The 16272-nt window shown below is 38.7% G+C and overlaps 1 pseudogene across 1 annotated transcript; it reads left to right on the top strand.

Annotated features, from left to right (window-relative positions):
• The first annotated feature begins 13254 nt into the window (after positions 1-13254).
• Positions 13255-13711, top strand: LOC306639526 (large ribosomal subunit protein uL23-like; annotated as a pseudogene). The gene has a single exon. The product of its transcript is annotated as a large ribosomal subunit protein uL23-like (transcript).
• Positions 13712-16272: the final 2561 nt, after the last annotated feature.

Here is a 16272-nt window from a genome sequence, read left to right as displayed (position 1 = left end):
AGTTGTTGAAGAGGCTAACTATTCTCCACTGTAGGTTTATGGTGCCTTTGTCTAGTACAAGATATCTGTATTGATATGGGTTTAGCTCTGTGTCTTCTATTCTGTACCATTGGTCTTTGTGTTGGTTTTGGTGCCAATATCATGCCATTTTTGTTATTATAGCTCTGTAATATAATTTAAGATCTGATATTGTGATGCCTCCTGTTTCACTTTTCTTGCTAAGGATTGCTTTGGCTATTTTGGGACTCTTATTTTTCCAAATGAATTTTATGACAGATTTTTCTATTTTTATGAAGTACAGCATCAGAACCTTAATAGGCATTGCATTAAATCTGTATAGCACTTTTGGTAGTATTGCCTTCTTGACAATATTAATTTTTGGTGGAGATTTTTGGGGTCCTCTAAATATAGAATCATGTCATCAGCAAATAGGGATAGTTTGAATTCTTCTTTTCCTATTTGTATCCTTTTAATTTCTTTCTTCTGTTTACTTGCTCTGGCTAGAGTTTCAAGGACTATGTTGAATAGAAGTGATGAAAGAGGGCATCCCTGTCTTGTTCTTGTTCCAGTATTTAGAGAAAATGTTTTCAATTTTTCTTCAATTAGAATTATGTTGGCCTTGGGTTTAACATATATACCTTTTATAATTTTGAGGTATATTCCTACTATCCCTAGTTTTTCTAGTGCTTTGAACATGAAAGGGTGCTGTATTTTGTCAAGTGTTTTTTTTTTTTTTTTTTTTTTTTTTTTTTTTTTTTATTGTAAACAAATGGGATACATGTTGTTTCTCTGTTTGTACATGGCGTAAAGGCATACCATTTGTGTAATCATAAATTTACATAGAGCAATGTTGTTTGATTCATTCTGTTATTTTTTTCCCCCTTCCCCCCACCCCTCCCACCCCTCTTTACCCTCTATACAGTAGTTCCTTCCTCCATACTTGCCCCCCTCCCTAACCCTAACTCTAACCCTTCCCTCCCCCCCATTATGTGTCAACCTCCACTTATTAGCGATATCATTCGTCCTTTGGCTTTTTGAGATTGGCTTATCTCACTTAGCATGATATTCTCCAATTTCATCCATTTGCCTGCAAATGTCATAATTTTATCATTCTTTATGGCTGAGTAATATTCCATAGTATATATATACCACAGTTTCTTTATCCACTCATCAATTGAAGGGCATCTAGGTTGGTTCCACAGTCTGGCTATTGTGAATTGAGCAGCTATGAACATTGATGTGGCTGTATTTCTGTAGTATGCAGATTTTAAGTCCTTTGGGTATAGGCCAAGGAGTGGGATAGCTGGGTCAAATGGTGGTTCCATTCCAAGTTTTCTAAGGAATCTCCACACTGCTTTCCATAGTGGCTGCACTAATTTGCAGCCCCACCAGCAGTGTATGAGTGTACCTTTCTCCCCACATCCTCGCCAACACCTGTTGTTGCTCGTATTCTTGATAATCGCCATTCTAATTGGGGTGAGATGGAACCTTAGGGTGGTTTTGATTTGCATTTCTCTTATTACTAGAGATGTTGAACATTTTTCCATATGTTTGTTGATTGCTTGTAGATCTTCTTCTGTGAAGTGTCTATTCATTTCCTTAGCCCATTTGTTGACTGGACTGTTTGAATTCTTGGAGTAGAGTTTTTTGAGTTCTTTATAGATTCTGGAGATTAGTGCTCTATCTGAAGTATAATTGGCAAAGATATTCTCCCACTCTGTAGGCTCTTTCTTCGCATTGCTGATAGTTTCCTTTGCTGAGAGAAAGCTTTTTAGTTTGAATCTATCCCAGTGGTTGATTCTAGCTTTTATTTCTTGTGCTATGGGAGTCCTGTTAAGGAAGTCTGGTCCTAGACCAACAAGACGAAGATTTGGACCTACTTTTTCTTCTATAATCTGCAGGGTCTCTGGTCTGATTCCGAGGTCCTTAATCCATTTTGAGTTTAGTTTCGTGCATGGTGAGAGATATGGGTTTAGTTTCATTCTGTTGCATATGGATTTCCAATTCTCCCAGCACCATTTGTTGAAGAGGCTATCTTTTCTCCATTGCATATTTTTGGCCCCTTTGTCTAGTATGAGAAAATTGTATTTATTTGGGTTTGTGTCCGTGTCCTCTATTCTGTACCATTGATCTACCTTTCTATTTTGGTACCAATACCATGCCGTTTTTGTTACTATTGCTTTGTAGTAGAGTTGAAGATCTGGTATTGCAATACCCCCTGTTTCACTCTTCCTGCTAAGGATTGCTTTAGCTATTCTGGGTTTCTTATTCTTCCAGATGAATTTCATAATTGCCTGCTCTATTTCTGTAAGGTACGTCATTGGGATTTTAATTGGAATTGCATTGAATTTGTATAGCACTTTAGGTAGTATGGCCATTTTGACAATATTAATTCTTCCTATCCAAGAACATGGAAGATCTTTCCATCTTCTAAGGTGTTCTTTAATTTCTTTCTGTAGTGTTGTATAGTTCTCATTGTAGAGGTCTTTCACCTCTTTTGTGAGATTGATTCCCAAGTATTTTATTTTTTTCGAGGCTATTGTGAATGGGGTAGTTTTCCTAATTTCTCTTTCTGAAGATTCATCACTTATGTATAAAAATGCGTTGGATTTATGGGCATTGATCTTGTAACCTGCTACTTTACTGAAATCACTTATGAGTTCTAAGAGTTTTCTGGTGGAATTTCCAGGTTCCTCTAAATATATAATCATGTCATCAGCGAACAGGGATAGTTTGAGTTCTTCTTTTCCAATTTGTATCCCTTTAATTTCTTTGGTTTGTCTAATTGCTCTGGCCAGAGTCTCAAGAACGATGTTGAATAGAAGTGGTGAAAGAGGGCATCCCTGCCTTGTTCCAGTTTTTAGGGGGAATGCTTTCAGTTTTTCACTATTTAGAATGATATTAGCCATGGGCTTAGCATAAATGGCCTTTACAATATTAAGGAATGTTCCCACTATCCCTATTTTTTCTAGTGTTTTGAGCATGAAGGGGTGCTGTATTTTATCAAATGCTTTTTCTGCATCTATTGAAATAATCATGTGATTCTTGACTTTAAGTCTATTAATATGGTGAATTACGTTTATTGATTTCCTGATGTTGAACCAACCTTGCATCCCTGGGATGAAACCCACTTGATCATGGTGCACTATCTTTTTAATATGTTTTTGTATGCGATTTGCTAAAATTTTGTTGAGAATTTTTGCGTCAATGTTCATTAAGGATATTGGTCTGAAATTTTCTTTCCTTGATGAGTCTCTGTCTGGTTTAGGTATCAGTGTGATATTGGCTTCATAGAATGAGTTTGGGAGGGTTCCCTCCTCTTCTATTTTATGGAATACTTTGAGAAGTATTGGAATGAGCTCTTCCTTAAAGGTTTTGTAGAACTCGGCTGAGAACCCATCTGGTCCCGGACTTTTCTTTGTTGGTAGGCTTTTGATGACTTCTTCTATTTCAGTACTTGAAATTGGTCTATTTAAATTGTTTATGTCCTCCTCATTCAGTTTAGGCAATTCATATGTCTCTAGAAACCTGTTGATGTCTTCGAAATTTTCTATTTTGTTGGAGTATAGATTTTCAAAATAGCTTCTAATTATGTTTTCTATTTCAATCCTGTCTGTAGTGATATTTCCTTGTTCATTCCGAATTTTAGTGATTTGGGTTTTCTCTCGTCTTCTCTTTGTTAGTGTGGCTAAAGGTTTATCAATTTTGTTTATTTTTTCGAAGAACCAACTATTTATTTTGTCAATTTTTTGTATTGTTTCTTTTGTTTCAATTTCATTGATTTCAGCTCTGAGTTTAACAATTTCCTGTCTTCTACTACTTTTGGTGCTGTTCTGTTCTTCTTTTTCTAAGGCTTTGAGCTGTAGTGTTAGGTCGTTTATTTGTTGAGTTTTACTTCTTTTATTAAATGCGCTCCATGAAATAAATTTCCCTCTAAGTACTGCTTTCATAGTGTCCCAGAGGTTTTGATATGATGTTTCTTTGTTCTCATTTACCTCTAAGAATTTTTTAATTTCCTTCCTAATATCTTCTGTTATCCATTCATCATATAATAGCATATTGTTTAATCTCCAGATGTTGGAATAGTTTCTGTGTTTTACTCTTTCATTTATTTCTAACTTCAATCCATTATGATCTGATAGAATACATGCTAGTGTCTCTATCTTCTTGTATTTGCTAACATTAGCTTTGTGGCATAATATATGGTCTATTTTAGAGAAGGATCCATGTGCTGCTGAGAAGAAAGTGTATTCACTCTTGGTTGGATGGAATATTCTATAAATGTCCGTTAAGTCTAAATTATTGATTGTGTTGTTGAGATCTATGGTTTCTTTGCTCAATTTTTGTCTGGAAGATCTGTCCAGTGGTGAGAGCGGCGTGTTAAAATCACCTAGTATTATTGTGTTGTGGTCTATTTGGTTCCTGAAATTGAGAAGGATTTGTTTGACATACATAGATGAGCCACTGTTTGGGGCATAGATGTTTATGATTGTTATATCTTGCTGATTTATGCTTCCCTTAAGCAGTATGAAATGACCTTCTTTATCCCTTCTGACTAACTTTGGCTTGAAGTCCACATTATCGGAAATGAGGATGGATACTCCAGCTTTTTTGCTGAGTCCATGTGCATGGTATGTTTTTCCCCATCCTTTCACCTTTAATCTATGGGTATCTTTTTCTATGAGGTGAGTCTCTTGCAGGCAACATATTATTGGATCTTTCTTTTTAATCCAGTCTGCCAGTCTATGTCTTTTGATTGATGAATTCAGGCCATTAACGTTCAGGGTTATTATAGAGAAATGATTTGGTTTCCCGGTCATTTGGTTCATTTTTAAAATTTTGTTTATTTATTTGTTTGACACAACTTGTTTCCTCCTTTATTTGACAATTCCTTTAGGATAATTCCTCCCTTTGCTGATTTGCTTCTTTGTTTTTCATCTCTTCCTCATGGAATATTTTGTTGAGAATGTTCTGTAATGCTGGCTTTCTTTTTGTAAATTCTTTTAGCTTTTGTTTATCATGGAAGGATTTTATTTCATCGTCAAATTTGAAGGTAAGTTTTGCTGGGTATAAGATTCTTGGTTGGCATCCATTTTTTTTCAGGGCTTGAAAAATGTTGTTCCAGGACCTTCTAGCTTTTAGGGTCTGGATTGAAAAATCTGCTGATATGCGTATTGGTTTCCCCCTGAATGTAATTTGGTTCTTTTCTCTCACAGCCTTTAAAATTCTGTCTTTATTTTGTATGTTAGGTATTTTCATTATAATGTGCCTTGGTGTGGGTCTGTTGTAATTTTGTGTATTTGGAGTCCTGTAAGCCTCTTGAACTTGATTTTCCATTTCATTCTTCAGATTTGGGAAATTTTCTGATATTATTTCATTGAATAGGTTGTTCATTCCTTTGGCTTGTTTCTCTAGGCCTTCCTCAATCCCAATAATTCTTATATTTGGCCTTTTCATGATATCCCATAGTTCTTGTAGATTCTGTTCATGATTTCTTACCATCTTCTCTGTTTGTTCAGCTTTGTTTTCAAGGTTAAATATTTTGTCTTCAATGTCTGAGGTTCTGTCTTCCAGGTGTTCTATCCTATTGGATATGCTTTCTATGGAGTTCTTAGTTTGGTTTATTGTTTCCTTCATGTCAAGGATTTCTGTTTGGTTTTTTTTCAATATCTCTAACTCTTTATTGAAATGATCTTTTGCTTCCTGTATTTGCTCTTTTAACTGTCGATTGGTGCGATCAATCAATGCTTGCATTTGCTCTTTCATCTCATCATTCAATGCTTGCATTTGCTCTTTCATCTCCTCGTTTGCTTCTCTGATCATTTTAATTATGTACATTCTGAACTCCTTTTCTGTCATTTCTTCTGCCATGCTGTCATTGGGTTTTATTGATGTAACATCTAGATTTGTTTGCAGCATTTTCTTTCCTTGTTTTCTCATGTTGTTCAGATATCAGTGGACCGCTGAGATATTGCAGATTTCCTCTGTTGATTTACAATGACCCTGAAGATTTCTATATATATCCCCTCTTAGCCTTCAGTAGGCTGAAGTCTTGGAGGAGGTTGATAATGCGGTGCTCCACAAGGAAGCTGCCTCTCTAGGAGTGGTGGCCTTCAGGTGGGGTATATTCCCTGCTAGTGGGTAGAGGTGCCTCCACTTGTTGACCAATGGTCATCCAAAGGGGACCTAGGCTGTGGGCTGAGGCAAGGCCTGTTTGGGCCTGAGTCTCTGGTTTTACCGTCCTTGTGGGAAACCTCACCCAGCAGGGAAGACTCACCCGGTGGGGAGGTCTCGCTGGTCAGTTTCCTCCTAGAGGTTCCCGTCAATTTACAGCTACTGCCTGGGCTGGGCTGCCTTCCTCTGCAAAGTTTCCAGGGGCCCGGCCCTACCTCCTGGGCCTGGGAGCCTCACCCTTCGCAGATGAATCTCCTTAGGCTGCCCCTCCTCAGAGAATTTGCCCATAGGCCTGGAACCTTCGCTCCGCCCTAAGCCTGTCTCTGTGCGGCTCTTCCACCCAGAAGCCTCCTAGATCCTGGGACCCTGCTCTGCACCTAATCGCCTGGCTGCGTGGCCCCTCCTCTGAGCAGCCACCTGTGGCCCCAAACAATCGCTCTGAGTCCCAGAGACCCGCCACAGGCCTCTTCCTCCAGACAGCCGCCCAGTATGCCGGTGCGGTCACTAGGAGTCCAAGAAACTCACTTCGTGCCTCCTCCTCCCACCAACCACCCGTAGCCCGGGGCAATCAATCACTCCGAGTCGAAGTGACCCTGCCCGTTCCTCCTCCTTCTCCAGATAACCCCCCGGGTGTTCAGGAGCAGTCCCTCTGAGTGGCTCTGAATCCACGTGACCCGCTGCACGGGTCCTCTGGGCAACCGCCCGGAGCTCTGGTGTGGCCCCTCAAGACCAAGCGTCCCACCACACTTCTCCTCCAGGCAGCCCCCCTGTGTTCAGGAGCTGTCACTTTAAGACCAAACAACTCACCACTCGCCTTCTCCTCTGAGCAGCCGCCTGGAGCGCTAATGCAGTCACTGCGAGTCCAAAGGACCTGCTGCGCTCCTTCTCCTCCTTCTCCTACTCCTCCGGGCAGGCCCCGGGGTTCAGAAGTGGTCAGGGTCCAAACAGCTCGCCACGCAGCCCCTTCTCTGGCAACCGCCTGTAATTCCCGTATAGTCACCCGAATCCAAGCGGCTGCTCCTCTTCCTCCTTGTCCTCAGGGCAGGCCCCGGTGTTCAGAAGCGTCGTTCTGATTCCAAACAGCTCGCCGCGCGGCTTCTCCTCTGGCAACCGCCTGCAGCTCTGGCGCAGTCTCTCCGAATCCAAGTGGCCACGCTCCTCTCCTCCTCCTCAGGGCAGGCCCCGGTGTCCTGAGTCCACACAGTTCTCCCCGCCACTCCTCCCCCGGGCAGCCGCCGGAGCCCCAGTGGCTGCTCCGAGTCCCAGCGCTGTGCCGAGCGGCCTCCTCTATGGCGCTCCAGCGGGGGGAGGGGCGTCTCGCCGGCAGTTCTACTTCACAAAGTTTCCTGCGTTCCGGGACCCCCGTCCCATCCGGGATGCCCCCCCAGGGGGTGAAAGTCACCCGGCTACTTTGAGTTGGTCCCAAGCGTCTCAATATCTCCTCTCTTGAATCCTGAGTTCTGGAGCAACACGTAATGCAGCCACCCTCTAGGCCGCCATCTTCTTGTCAAGTGTTTTTTATGTATCTATTGAGATGATCATGCGATTCTTGTTTTTAAGTCTATTGATGTGATGAATTACATTTATTGATTTCCTTATGTTGAACCAACTTTGCATCCACTTCATCATGGTGCACTATCTTTTTAATATGTTTTTGTATGAAATGTGTCAGTATTTTATTAAGAAATTTGCAACTATGTTCATCAGGGAGATCAGTCTGAAATTTTCTTTCCTTGATGTGTCTGTCTGGTTTTGGTATCAGGATGATACTAGCTTCATAGACCCAGTTTGGAAGGGTTCCCTCCTTTTCTATTTAATGGAATAATTTGAGGAGGATTGGTGTTACTTATTCTTCCAAGGTCTGAAGAAAAAGTAGGCCCAAATCTCTATCACATTGGTTTTGGAACATAATTCCTCAACAAGACTCTGAAAGCACAAGAAGTAAAATCAAGAATCAATAAATGGGATTGTATCAAACTAAAAAGCTTCTTTACTACAATGGAAACAATCAAGAAATGAACAGAGAACCTACAGAATGGGAAAACATCTTTGCACCTGCACCTCACATAGAGCATTTATCTCTCTGGAGGATATATATAGAACTCAAACAACTTAACACCAAAACAAAACAAAACAAAATAACCCAACAGGTAAAGGAACTGAACAGACACTTCACAGAAGAAATAGGAATGGGTCACAATATTATGAAAAAATGTTCTACATCACTAGCAATTAGACAAATGCAAAATTCATCTCACTCTAGTCAGAATGATAATTATCAAGAATACAGGTAACAATAAATGGTGGTGAGGATGTGAGAGATAAGGTACACTTATACATTGCTGGTGGGACAGCAAATTGGTACAACCACTCTGGAAAGCAATATGGAGAGTCCTCAGAATATTTGGAATGGAACCACCATTTCATCCAGTTTTCCCACTCCCCCACATATACCCAAAGAACTTAAAATCAGTATACTATAGTGCTGGGGCCACATCAATGTTTATAGAAGCTCAATTCACAATACCTAAGCTATGGAACCAACCAAAGTGCCCTTCAACAGATGAAAGAATAAAGAAAATGTGGTACATATATAGAATGAAATATTACTCATCCATAAAGAAGAATAGAATTAGGGCATTTTCCAGTAAATGCCTGGAATTGAAGACTGTTATCCTAAGTAAAATAAGCCAATCTCAATAAACTAAAAGCCAAATATTATCTCTGATATGTGGATGCTGATTCATAATAGGCAGGGTAGGCAGAGGGAGGAGTACAGGTTCACAGCATTGGACAGGGAGAATGCGGGAAGGGAAGGGACATGGGAATGGGAAAGATAGTAGATGAATAGGACATAACATTCCTATGTACATATGTAGATGTTCAGAGACGGGTTTGCTGAGGGTGAGGACGAACGATGCCTACCCTTCTTAGCCTTACCCAGTGCGCTTACCCAGGTATCGGAGATTGAGCTCCAAAGGCACGGATCTAATTTTATTTAGGGTTGCACAGCACATATACAGGCACATTATCCAATCAGGTTAACATGCTTGTTAAAGTAAAACAGAGTCAGCCTGTAGGTGAACTATACGTTGAGGGTCCAGGTAGTGAAAACAAACCAAGTATGCCTAAGCAATTCTGCCCAGCAACAGGTCTGAGACAAAGGGCTGGGGGAATGGCAAGCTCCAGCACACAGCATGAAACAAGGCAGCAAGGGCGAGCTCACATCACAGCTTTCTGGAATGCATGTCAGAATGAGGCCTCCTCTCAGCTCACACTCAGCCTCAGCAACTGCAAAGACCTTCATTCCATGGCGAGTCTTTACCATTACCTCAGTTTATCTGTTCAGACTGCTTGGCTTACTTAGACCATGGTGTCAGTGACTGCTGTCAGATAAGCTTGAGGAACGTTCCCTGCAGTTATATGTGGATACACCACCAGTGTAACTCCAATTACAACCACAAGAATGGGAAGTAATATTCCATGTATGTATGATATATCAAAATGCATCCTATTGCCATGTATAACTAAAAAGAAAAGAAAAATAGCCACAGTATGTATTTTAACTTAGAAAAAGTAATTTAGAGCATTGTTTTTGCAGGTGTTGGAAGGGGCTGAATGAGCAACAGGGGACATCAAAATAATTCAAAAGTAATAACTAATTCAAACAAGAGATAAAAACTTCAGAATGAAGCTATCGTCTGTGTAACTTTGAGAACAAATACAAATTGATACTACAGAAATTCCAAGTGGAAAGAGGAGTTCAAATTTGGGGCTCTGAATTCTGAGGAGAGGTCACAGTCTGACTACTGTGATACCACATGTGGGCACAATGAAACTCATTAACATATGGAAAGAAGCTGGAGGATACTGACTTGCTGTTATTAGGACGATGTATTGTTTCTGAGACAATGCCAGTAAGATCAGGATCACATTCCTATCTTCTAGTCTTCTTCTACCATGCCCAAGTGACAATTTATTAATGGGGAGCAAACTTGCAAAGGAGATAGGCAGTGTATAGTGTTCTGTCCCCAGCACCTCAAAGCTGAGAGTAGAAAGGTAGAGTTTGTACTGAGAAAAGGTAACTTAATAATTGGCACAATACACTGCTTTTTCTTTCAATGATATGCAAGATGGGATCAAAGGATCCAAACATATGGTATCCTCTCTCAGTGAGGTCAATTTCTGGTTTAATTATATAAAAATCTCACCTGTAGTGTCTATAACCTAAGGGCTAACTTCATAAACACAAACAGCAGTCTTTATATTAATAAGAAAATGGAAGGTAATTCAAATAAATTATGTTCATATATATTTCTGACACTATACAATTGCTGTTATTCTGAATTCGCTAGAATGGCCATGTCCATTGACTTCTGTTACTTTTCTCAAATTTCCTTGAGCCCCAACCTTCTTCTCAGCTAATCAGTGTTCTTTATTCAAATTTATATTAAAGATATGCAATTCCTCTGTTAATGTATTAGTCAGTTTTCCAGAATATACATATTTTTGTATACAAAGATATATATGTATGTGTATATATATATATATATATATATATATATATATGTATATGTGTGTGTGTATGTGTGTAATAAATACACATTATGGGGATTGACCCTTGGAATTATAGAAACCAAATAGACCTACAGTATACTGTATATAAGCTGAAGAATGTTGGTGGCAAAATTCAGTGGCGAGTCTTAAGGACTAAGGATGGGGTGGATAGGGAGTATCACTAATCTAAGTCCCAGAGTCCAAAGGCTGAAGTACCTGGTGCTTTGGTGTTCAATGGTAGATGAGAATGGATATTCCAGCTGGAAAAGAGAGCAAATTCATTCTTCCTGTGCCTTTTTTGTTCTATCTGTGCTCTATATATAATGAATGAGGTCCATCCACATTAATGAATGTTCTTTACTTGGACAATTGGTTCAAATTCTAACTTCTTTTGGAAACACCCCTATATATATGTTCAGAGATAATGTTTTATAGATATTCTCAGCCCAGTCTTCAAGTTGTCATATTAACCATATGATGGCCATCCAACTTACATTATAGACTTCTTCCACCATAAATGGTTTTTCATTTATTTTTACTGTTGGACATATGTTCCTTGGTTAGAAGCTGTATTCTGAATACCAATATGACAGGAATTAAGACATTAGATAAGCGCACAGATATGAGTGCTGGAAGCATTTTATGTAGGGAAGGACAATCCATGTGCAGAACACATATTTGATTCAGGAGGGTAGATTGCAACAGCCTGCTTCAAAGTGTCTGTCTGATTAGGGAATGGTACCATAAAGGGATTCAACTCTTTGCTTTTGATGGGCCACTTGGCAATACCAGTCACGCAGGTATGCCTTAGAGAAATTCCATGTTGTTCAATCCATATACAACTCTCATGTTCTACCACATTGATGCCTGAGAAAAGACACCATTATATGCATACATTTTATCTTGTCCCTCTGATTATCAAGAGTCTCTTCTGCATGTCATTAAGTTCTCTTTGGGGATGCTTCACAGGAGGCAACAATACCTTCATTCTTTGTGAATATTCTAAGATGTCGGCTGTGCATCTGTTCTCCAGATCCTTTAATCTCCAATCTTTCAATTCTGTTTTTTTTTTTTCCAAATTCCTGACCATCTAACCGACCATTAACTGCTTCCTAAAACTACTATGGATTCTTATACCTAAACACTTCTCAGTCTAGACGAAGGAGACAACAAGTATACCATTAGAAGATCTTTTTCTGAGAGGGTTACCTTCAGAGCTTTCTTTTAGAAACTCTCCTGATCAAGGCTGTTATGCTGCAGGCATCTACTTAAAATATACATGGTTTGTAAAGAACACTTTGGTGCAGTGAAAAATATGTTGGAGAATACTGTTTGTACTTTAAGTGTATTAGATGGTAGTGCCTTGAACCAAGGAAAAAGCAAAAAGGATTAAAAGCATAATTAACTGTAGGTCTTCAGAATGAGGAATTCTATACACATGTGATACTGCCTATTTGATGGTTCTTAAGAGGTAGCAACTGTGTCTAACTCATAGACTTCTTTTATCATAATACAAAGAAATTTTTATAATGATCACTCAGGAAAATTCTGACTTTGGATAGAATATCTTAATTCTTAGAGTAAAAGTAGCTATTAAAATGCTAACTGCTGAACAATTAAGCTTTCATTTTTGTATCCTTTATCTTATATGAGTTATACCAGTCTTTACCTTCCATAGGAAAGTTCAACTTTCCCTAACCTAACCATTTCCTTATCACCCAAGCTTTAATATGAAGGTCTAAAAAATTAGTCATGACTGATTAGAAACCTGGATGAAGTGCAAGAGTTGCATATAATCTTGTCTTTTGCTACGAATGCTGTGAAAGCATCACCAAAACTCAGTGAAGCATACAACATTAGCACTTATGACACATGTCTAGGCTAATCAGATGGTCAGTTCTGCTGATCTTGGATGAGCTCATTCAAAGGTCAGCCAGGGAAAATAAGGTAATTGGGATCTGTCTGTTCCATGAGTCTCTCATGCTTCAGAAGCATAGCCACGTAAGTTCTCAAGGAGATAGAAGAGGTACCAGAGAAAAAGAAAGTTTCTCTTTTTTAGTTTCCCACACACTTTTCTGTCTTCTGCTTGCATCATATTTGCTAAAACCCAATGGGCAAAGTAAACCTTAGAGCTAAACTCAGATTAGAAGTGGAGGTAAAGATTGCAAAGCTATCCATGAAAAAGTATTGGATAAAAGGAAGAGCCAGAAAATGGGAGCTACTTCTGATATCTACCACTAGGAATATGTGTTAAGGACATGTCATGTAAATTTCCTTTCTTATTCAGAAGACAGAACCTAGTTATAGGTAGACTTACAGGGACAGGGAAGCAAAAAGCTAATTCATTTCATTATTTTGGAGAGGAAAATCTGGGAGTTCACATATGCATTGAAGTCCAAAAAGTGGGATGTCAAGGGGCTGAGACTTCCATTGATCCCAGGAGTAATGAAGATGTAGAGCTGCCCCATATTATTTGAGAACTTGTGTCTAGAATTCAAAATAGATGAGACAGCTTTTCACCAAATGGCACTGAAAGCTAAGAAGGAAGCTCCTGCTCCTTCCAAAGTTGAAGCCAAAGCAAAATCTTTGAAGACCAAGAAGGCAGTGTTGAAGGGTGTCCATAGCTATAAAAAGATCTACACTTCACCTACCTTCTAGTGACCCACGACATTGTGGCTCCAGAGGCAGCCCAAATATCCTCAGAAGAGCACCCCAAGGAGAAACAAGCTTGACCACTACCATTCATCAAGTTCCCCTGACCACTGAGTCAGCCATGAAGAAGATTGAATGCAGCACACTGTGTTCATTGTGGATGTTAAGGCCAAGAAACACCAGATCAAACAAGCTATAAAGACGTCTATGACATTGATGTGGCCAAGGTTAACACCCTGATCAGATCTGGTACAGAGGAAAGGCATACTTTCTACTGGCTCCAGATTATGATGCTTTGGATGTTCCCAACAAAATTGGGATCATCTAAAAAGAGTCCAGCTGTCTAATTCTAAATATATCCTTTCTTTATTCAACATAAAAAAATATAGAGGAGACATTGCTAAGCAAAGCTCAGGAACCCCCATCTTCATTTTAATTTGGGTAAATATTCTGACTTTTATATGTAATTCAGTTTTATGCTTTGTATTTATTTTAAAATTTACTAAGATTTTTTTTCAACAATTTTCTCTAGCTAATCTAAGAAGGAGGCATTTGTTCACATGTGTATGAGATAATTAAATGAGGTGGTTGCAGCAATTAAGCAATGTGAGCAAACACAGTAGGACTGGAATAGTAATGAGTTACTTTGGGGAGAGTTATTTATTTATTTTTTATTCTAAACAAATGGGATACATATTGTTTCTCTGTTTGTACATCCAACTCACCCCAATTAGAATGGTGATTATCAAGAACACAAGCAACAATAGGTGTTGGCAAGGATGTGGGGAAAAAGGTACACTTATACATTGCTGGTGGGGTTGCAATTTAGTGCAGCCACTCTGGAAAGCAGTGTGGAGATTCCGCAGAAAGCTTGGAATGGAACCACCATTTCACCCAGCTATCCTACTCCTTGGCCTATACCCAAGGGACTCAAAATCCCGAGGGACTCATACTACAGAGATACAGACACATCAATGTTCATAACTGCTCAATTCACAATAGCCAGATTGTGGAACCAACCTAGATGTCCTTCAATTGATGAATGGATAAAGAAACTGTGGTATATATATATATATATATATATATATATATATATACAATGGAATATTACTCAGCCATAAAGAATGATAAAATTATGGCATTTGCAGGAGAGAGTTTTGAATGCAACTTACTTGAAGGTAAGAGTGTTTTCCTCTCTCAATCACTATTGAGTTATATTAAAAATAACTAGTACCTTTACTTCTACATTTTTGAAGCTTGTAGCAATAAAATAATTATGGGTAGTTTTTATGAAAACAGTAACAGAGATGACTGAGTCAATGAAGACATGATTCCACTTTGTCATGTAATTTATATGCTAAACTCTAACCACTGGGGAATGAGTTCGCACATCTTCCCGATGGTAATATTTCAGTAACATCAACCTGGTAGCTGTTGGAAGGATGTATCATTCTGATAGAACAAAGTCAGTCATACAAAGTATTTAATAGAACAGCAGGAAGGAGACCAATACATGAATCAATGTAGTTGTAGATTAACAGGGAGGATGAGCAAATATGGGAGACACTGCAAAAGCATAATCAATGCAGTTATTAGGCTAACAGTTCTCAAGTTGAAACTTCAAATTTTTATAAAATTTGTTCTTTTTAGAATGCATTTTGACATTATACATACATAGAGGAATACTTATTCTAATTAGGATCCCATTCTTGTGGTTGTACATGATGTGGATGTTTCACTGATCGTGTATACATACATGAACATAGGAAAGTAATGTCTGATTCGTTTTACTGTCTTTCACATTCCCATCCCTCCTCCCTTTCCCTATCCTGCCTATCGTGAGTCAGCATCCTCATATCACAGAGAATATTTGGCCTTTGGTTTATTGAGATTGGCTTATTTCACATAGCATGATAGTCTCCATTTCCATCCATTTACTGACAAATGTCATAATTTCATCCTTCTTTATGACTGAGTAATATTCCATTGAATATATATATATATATATATATAATATGTTATACACTATATATATATATATATCACTTTTTCTTTATCCATTCATCTATTAAAGGGCATCTAGGTTTGTTCCATAGCTTAGCTATTGTAAATTGAGCTGCTATAAACATTGATGTGGCTGCATCATTGTAATATGCTGATTTTAATTCTTTGGGTATATACTGAGATGAAGGTAACTGGGTCAGATAGTGGTCCCATTCTTAAATTTTCTGAGGAATCTCCATACTGCTTTCCAGAGGGGTTGCACCAATTTTCAGTCCCACCAGGAAAGTATGTTATTTGGTTTTTGGTGTTAATTTTTTGAGTTATTTATATATCCTGGAGATTAATGCTCTATGTGAGATGCGGGTAGCAAAGATTTTTCTCCTATTCTGTAGGCTCTTTGTTCATGTTCTTGATTATTTCCTTTCCTGTGAAGAAGTTTTCTAGTTTGATACCATCCCATTTATTGATTCTTGATTTTACTTCTTGTGTTTTGGGATTCTTGTTGAGGAATTGATTTGGTTCCTAAGCTGACATGTTGAAGTGTTGGGCCTATATTTTCTTTCTAGTAGGCTCAGGGTCTCTGGTCTAATATCCAGGTCCTTTATCCACTTTGAGTTGATTTTTGTGCAGTGTGAGAGAAAGGGGTTCAATTTCATTTTGTTACATATGGATTTCCAGTTTTCCCAGTACTATTTGCTGAAGAGGCTATCTTTTCTCCAATTTATGTTTATAGTGCTTTTGTCTACTATGAGATAACTATTTATGTGGGTTTATCTTTGTGTGAATCTTCAAATTAAAATGCATAATTGTTAAAAGAGTTCCTCAAGCACTGTCAATAATAATTTTATGTATTAAAGTGTGAAAGGTTTTAAGAAGAACAAAAAT

Source organism: Sciurus vulgaris (assembly GCF_902686455.1).
Source record: "Sciurus vulgaris genome assembly, chromosome: 11".
In the NCBI taxonomy this organism is placed as follows: domain Eukaryota; kingdom Metazoa; phylum Chordata; class Mammalia; order Rodentia; family Sciuridae; genus Sciurus; species Sciurus vulgaris.
This window is presented reverse-complemented; position numbering and strand designations above follow the sequence as displayed.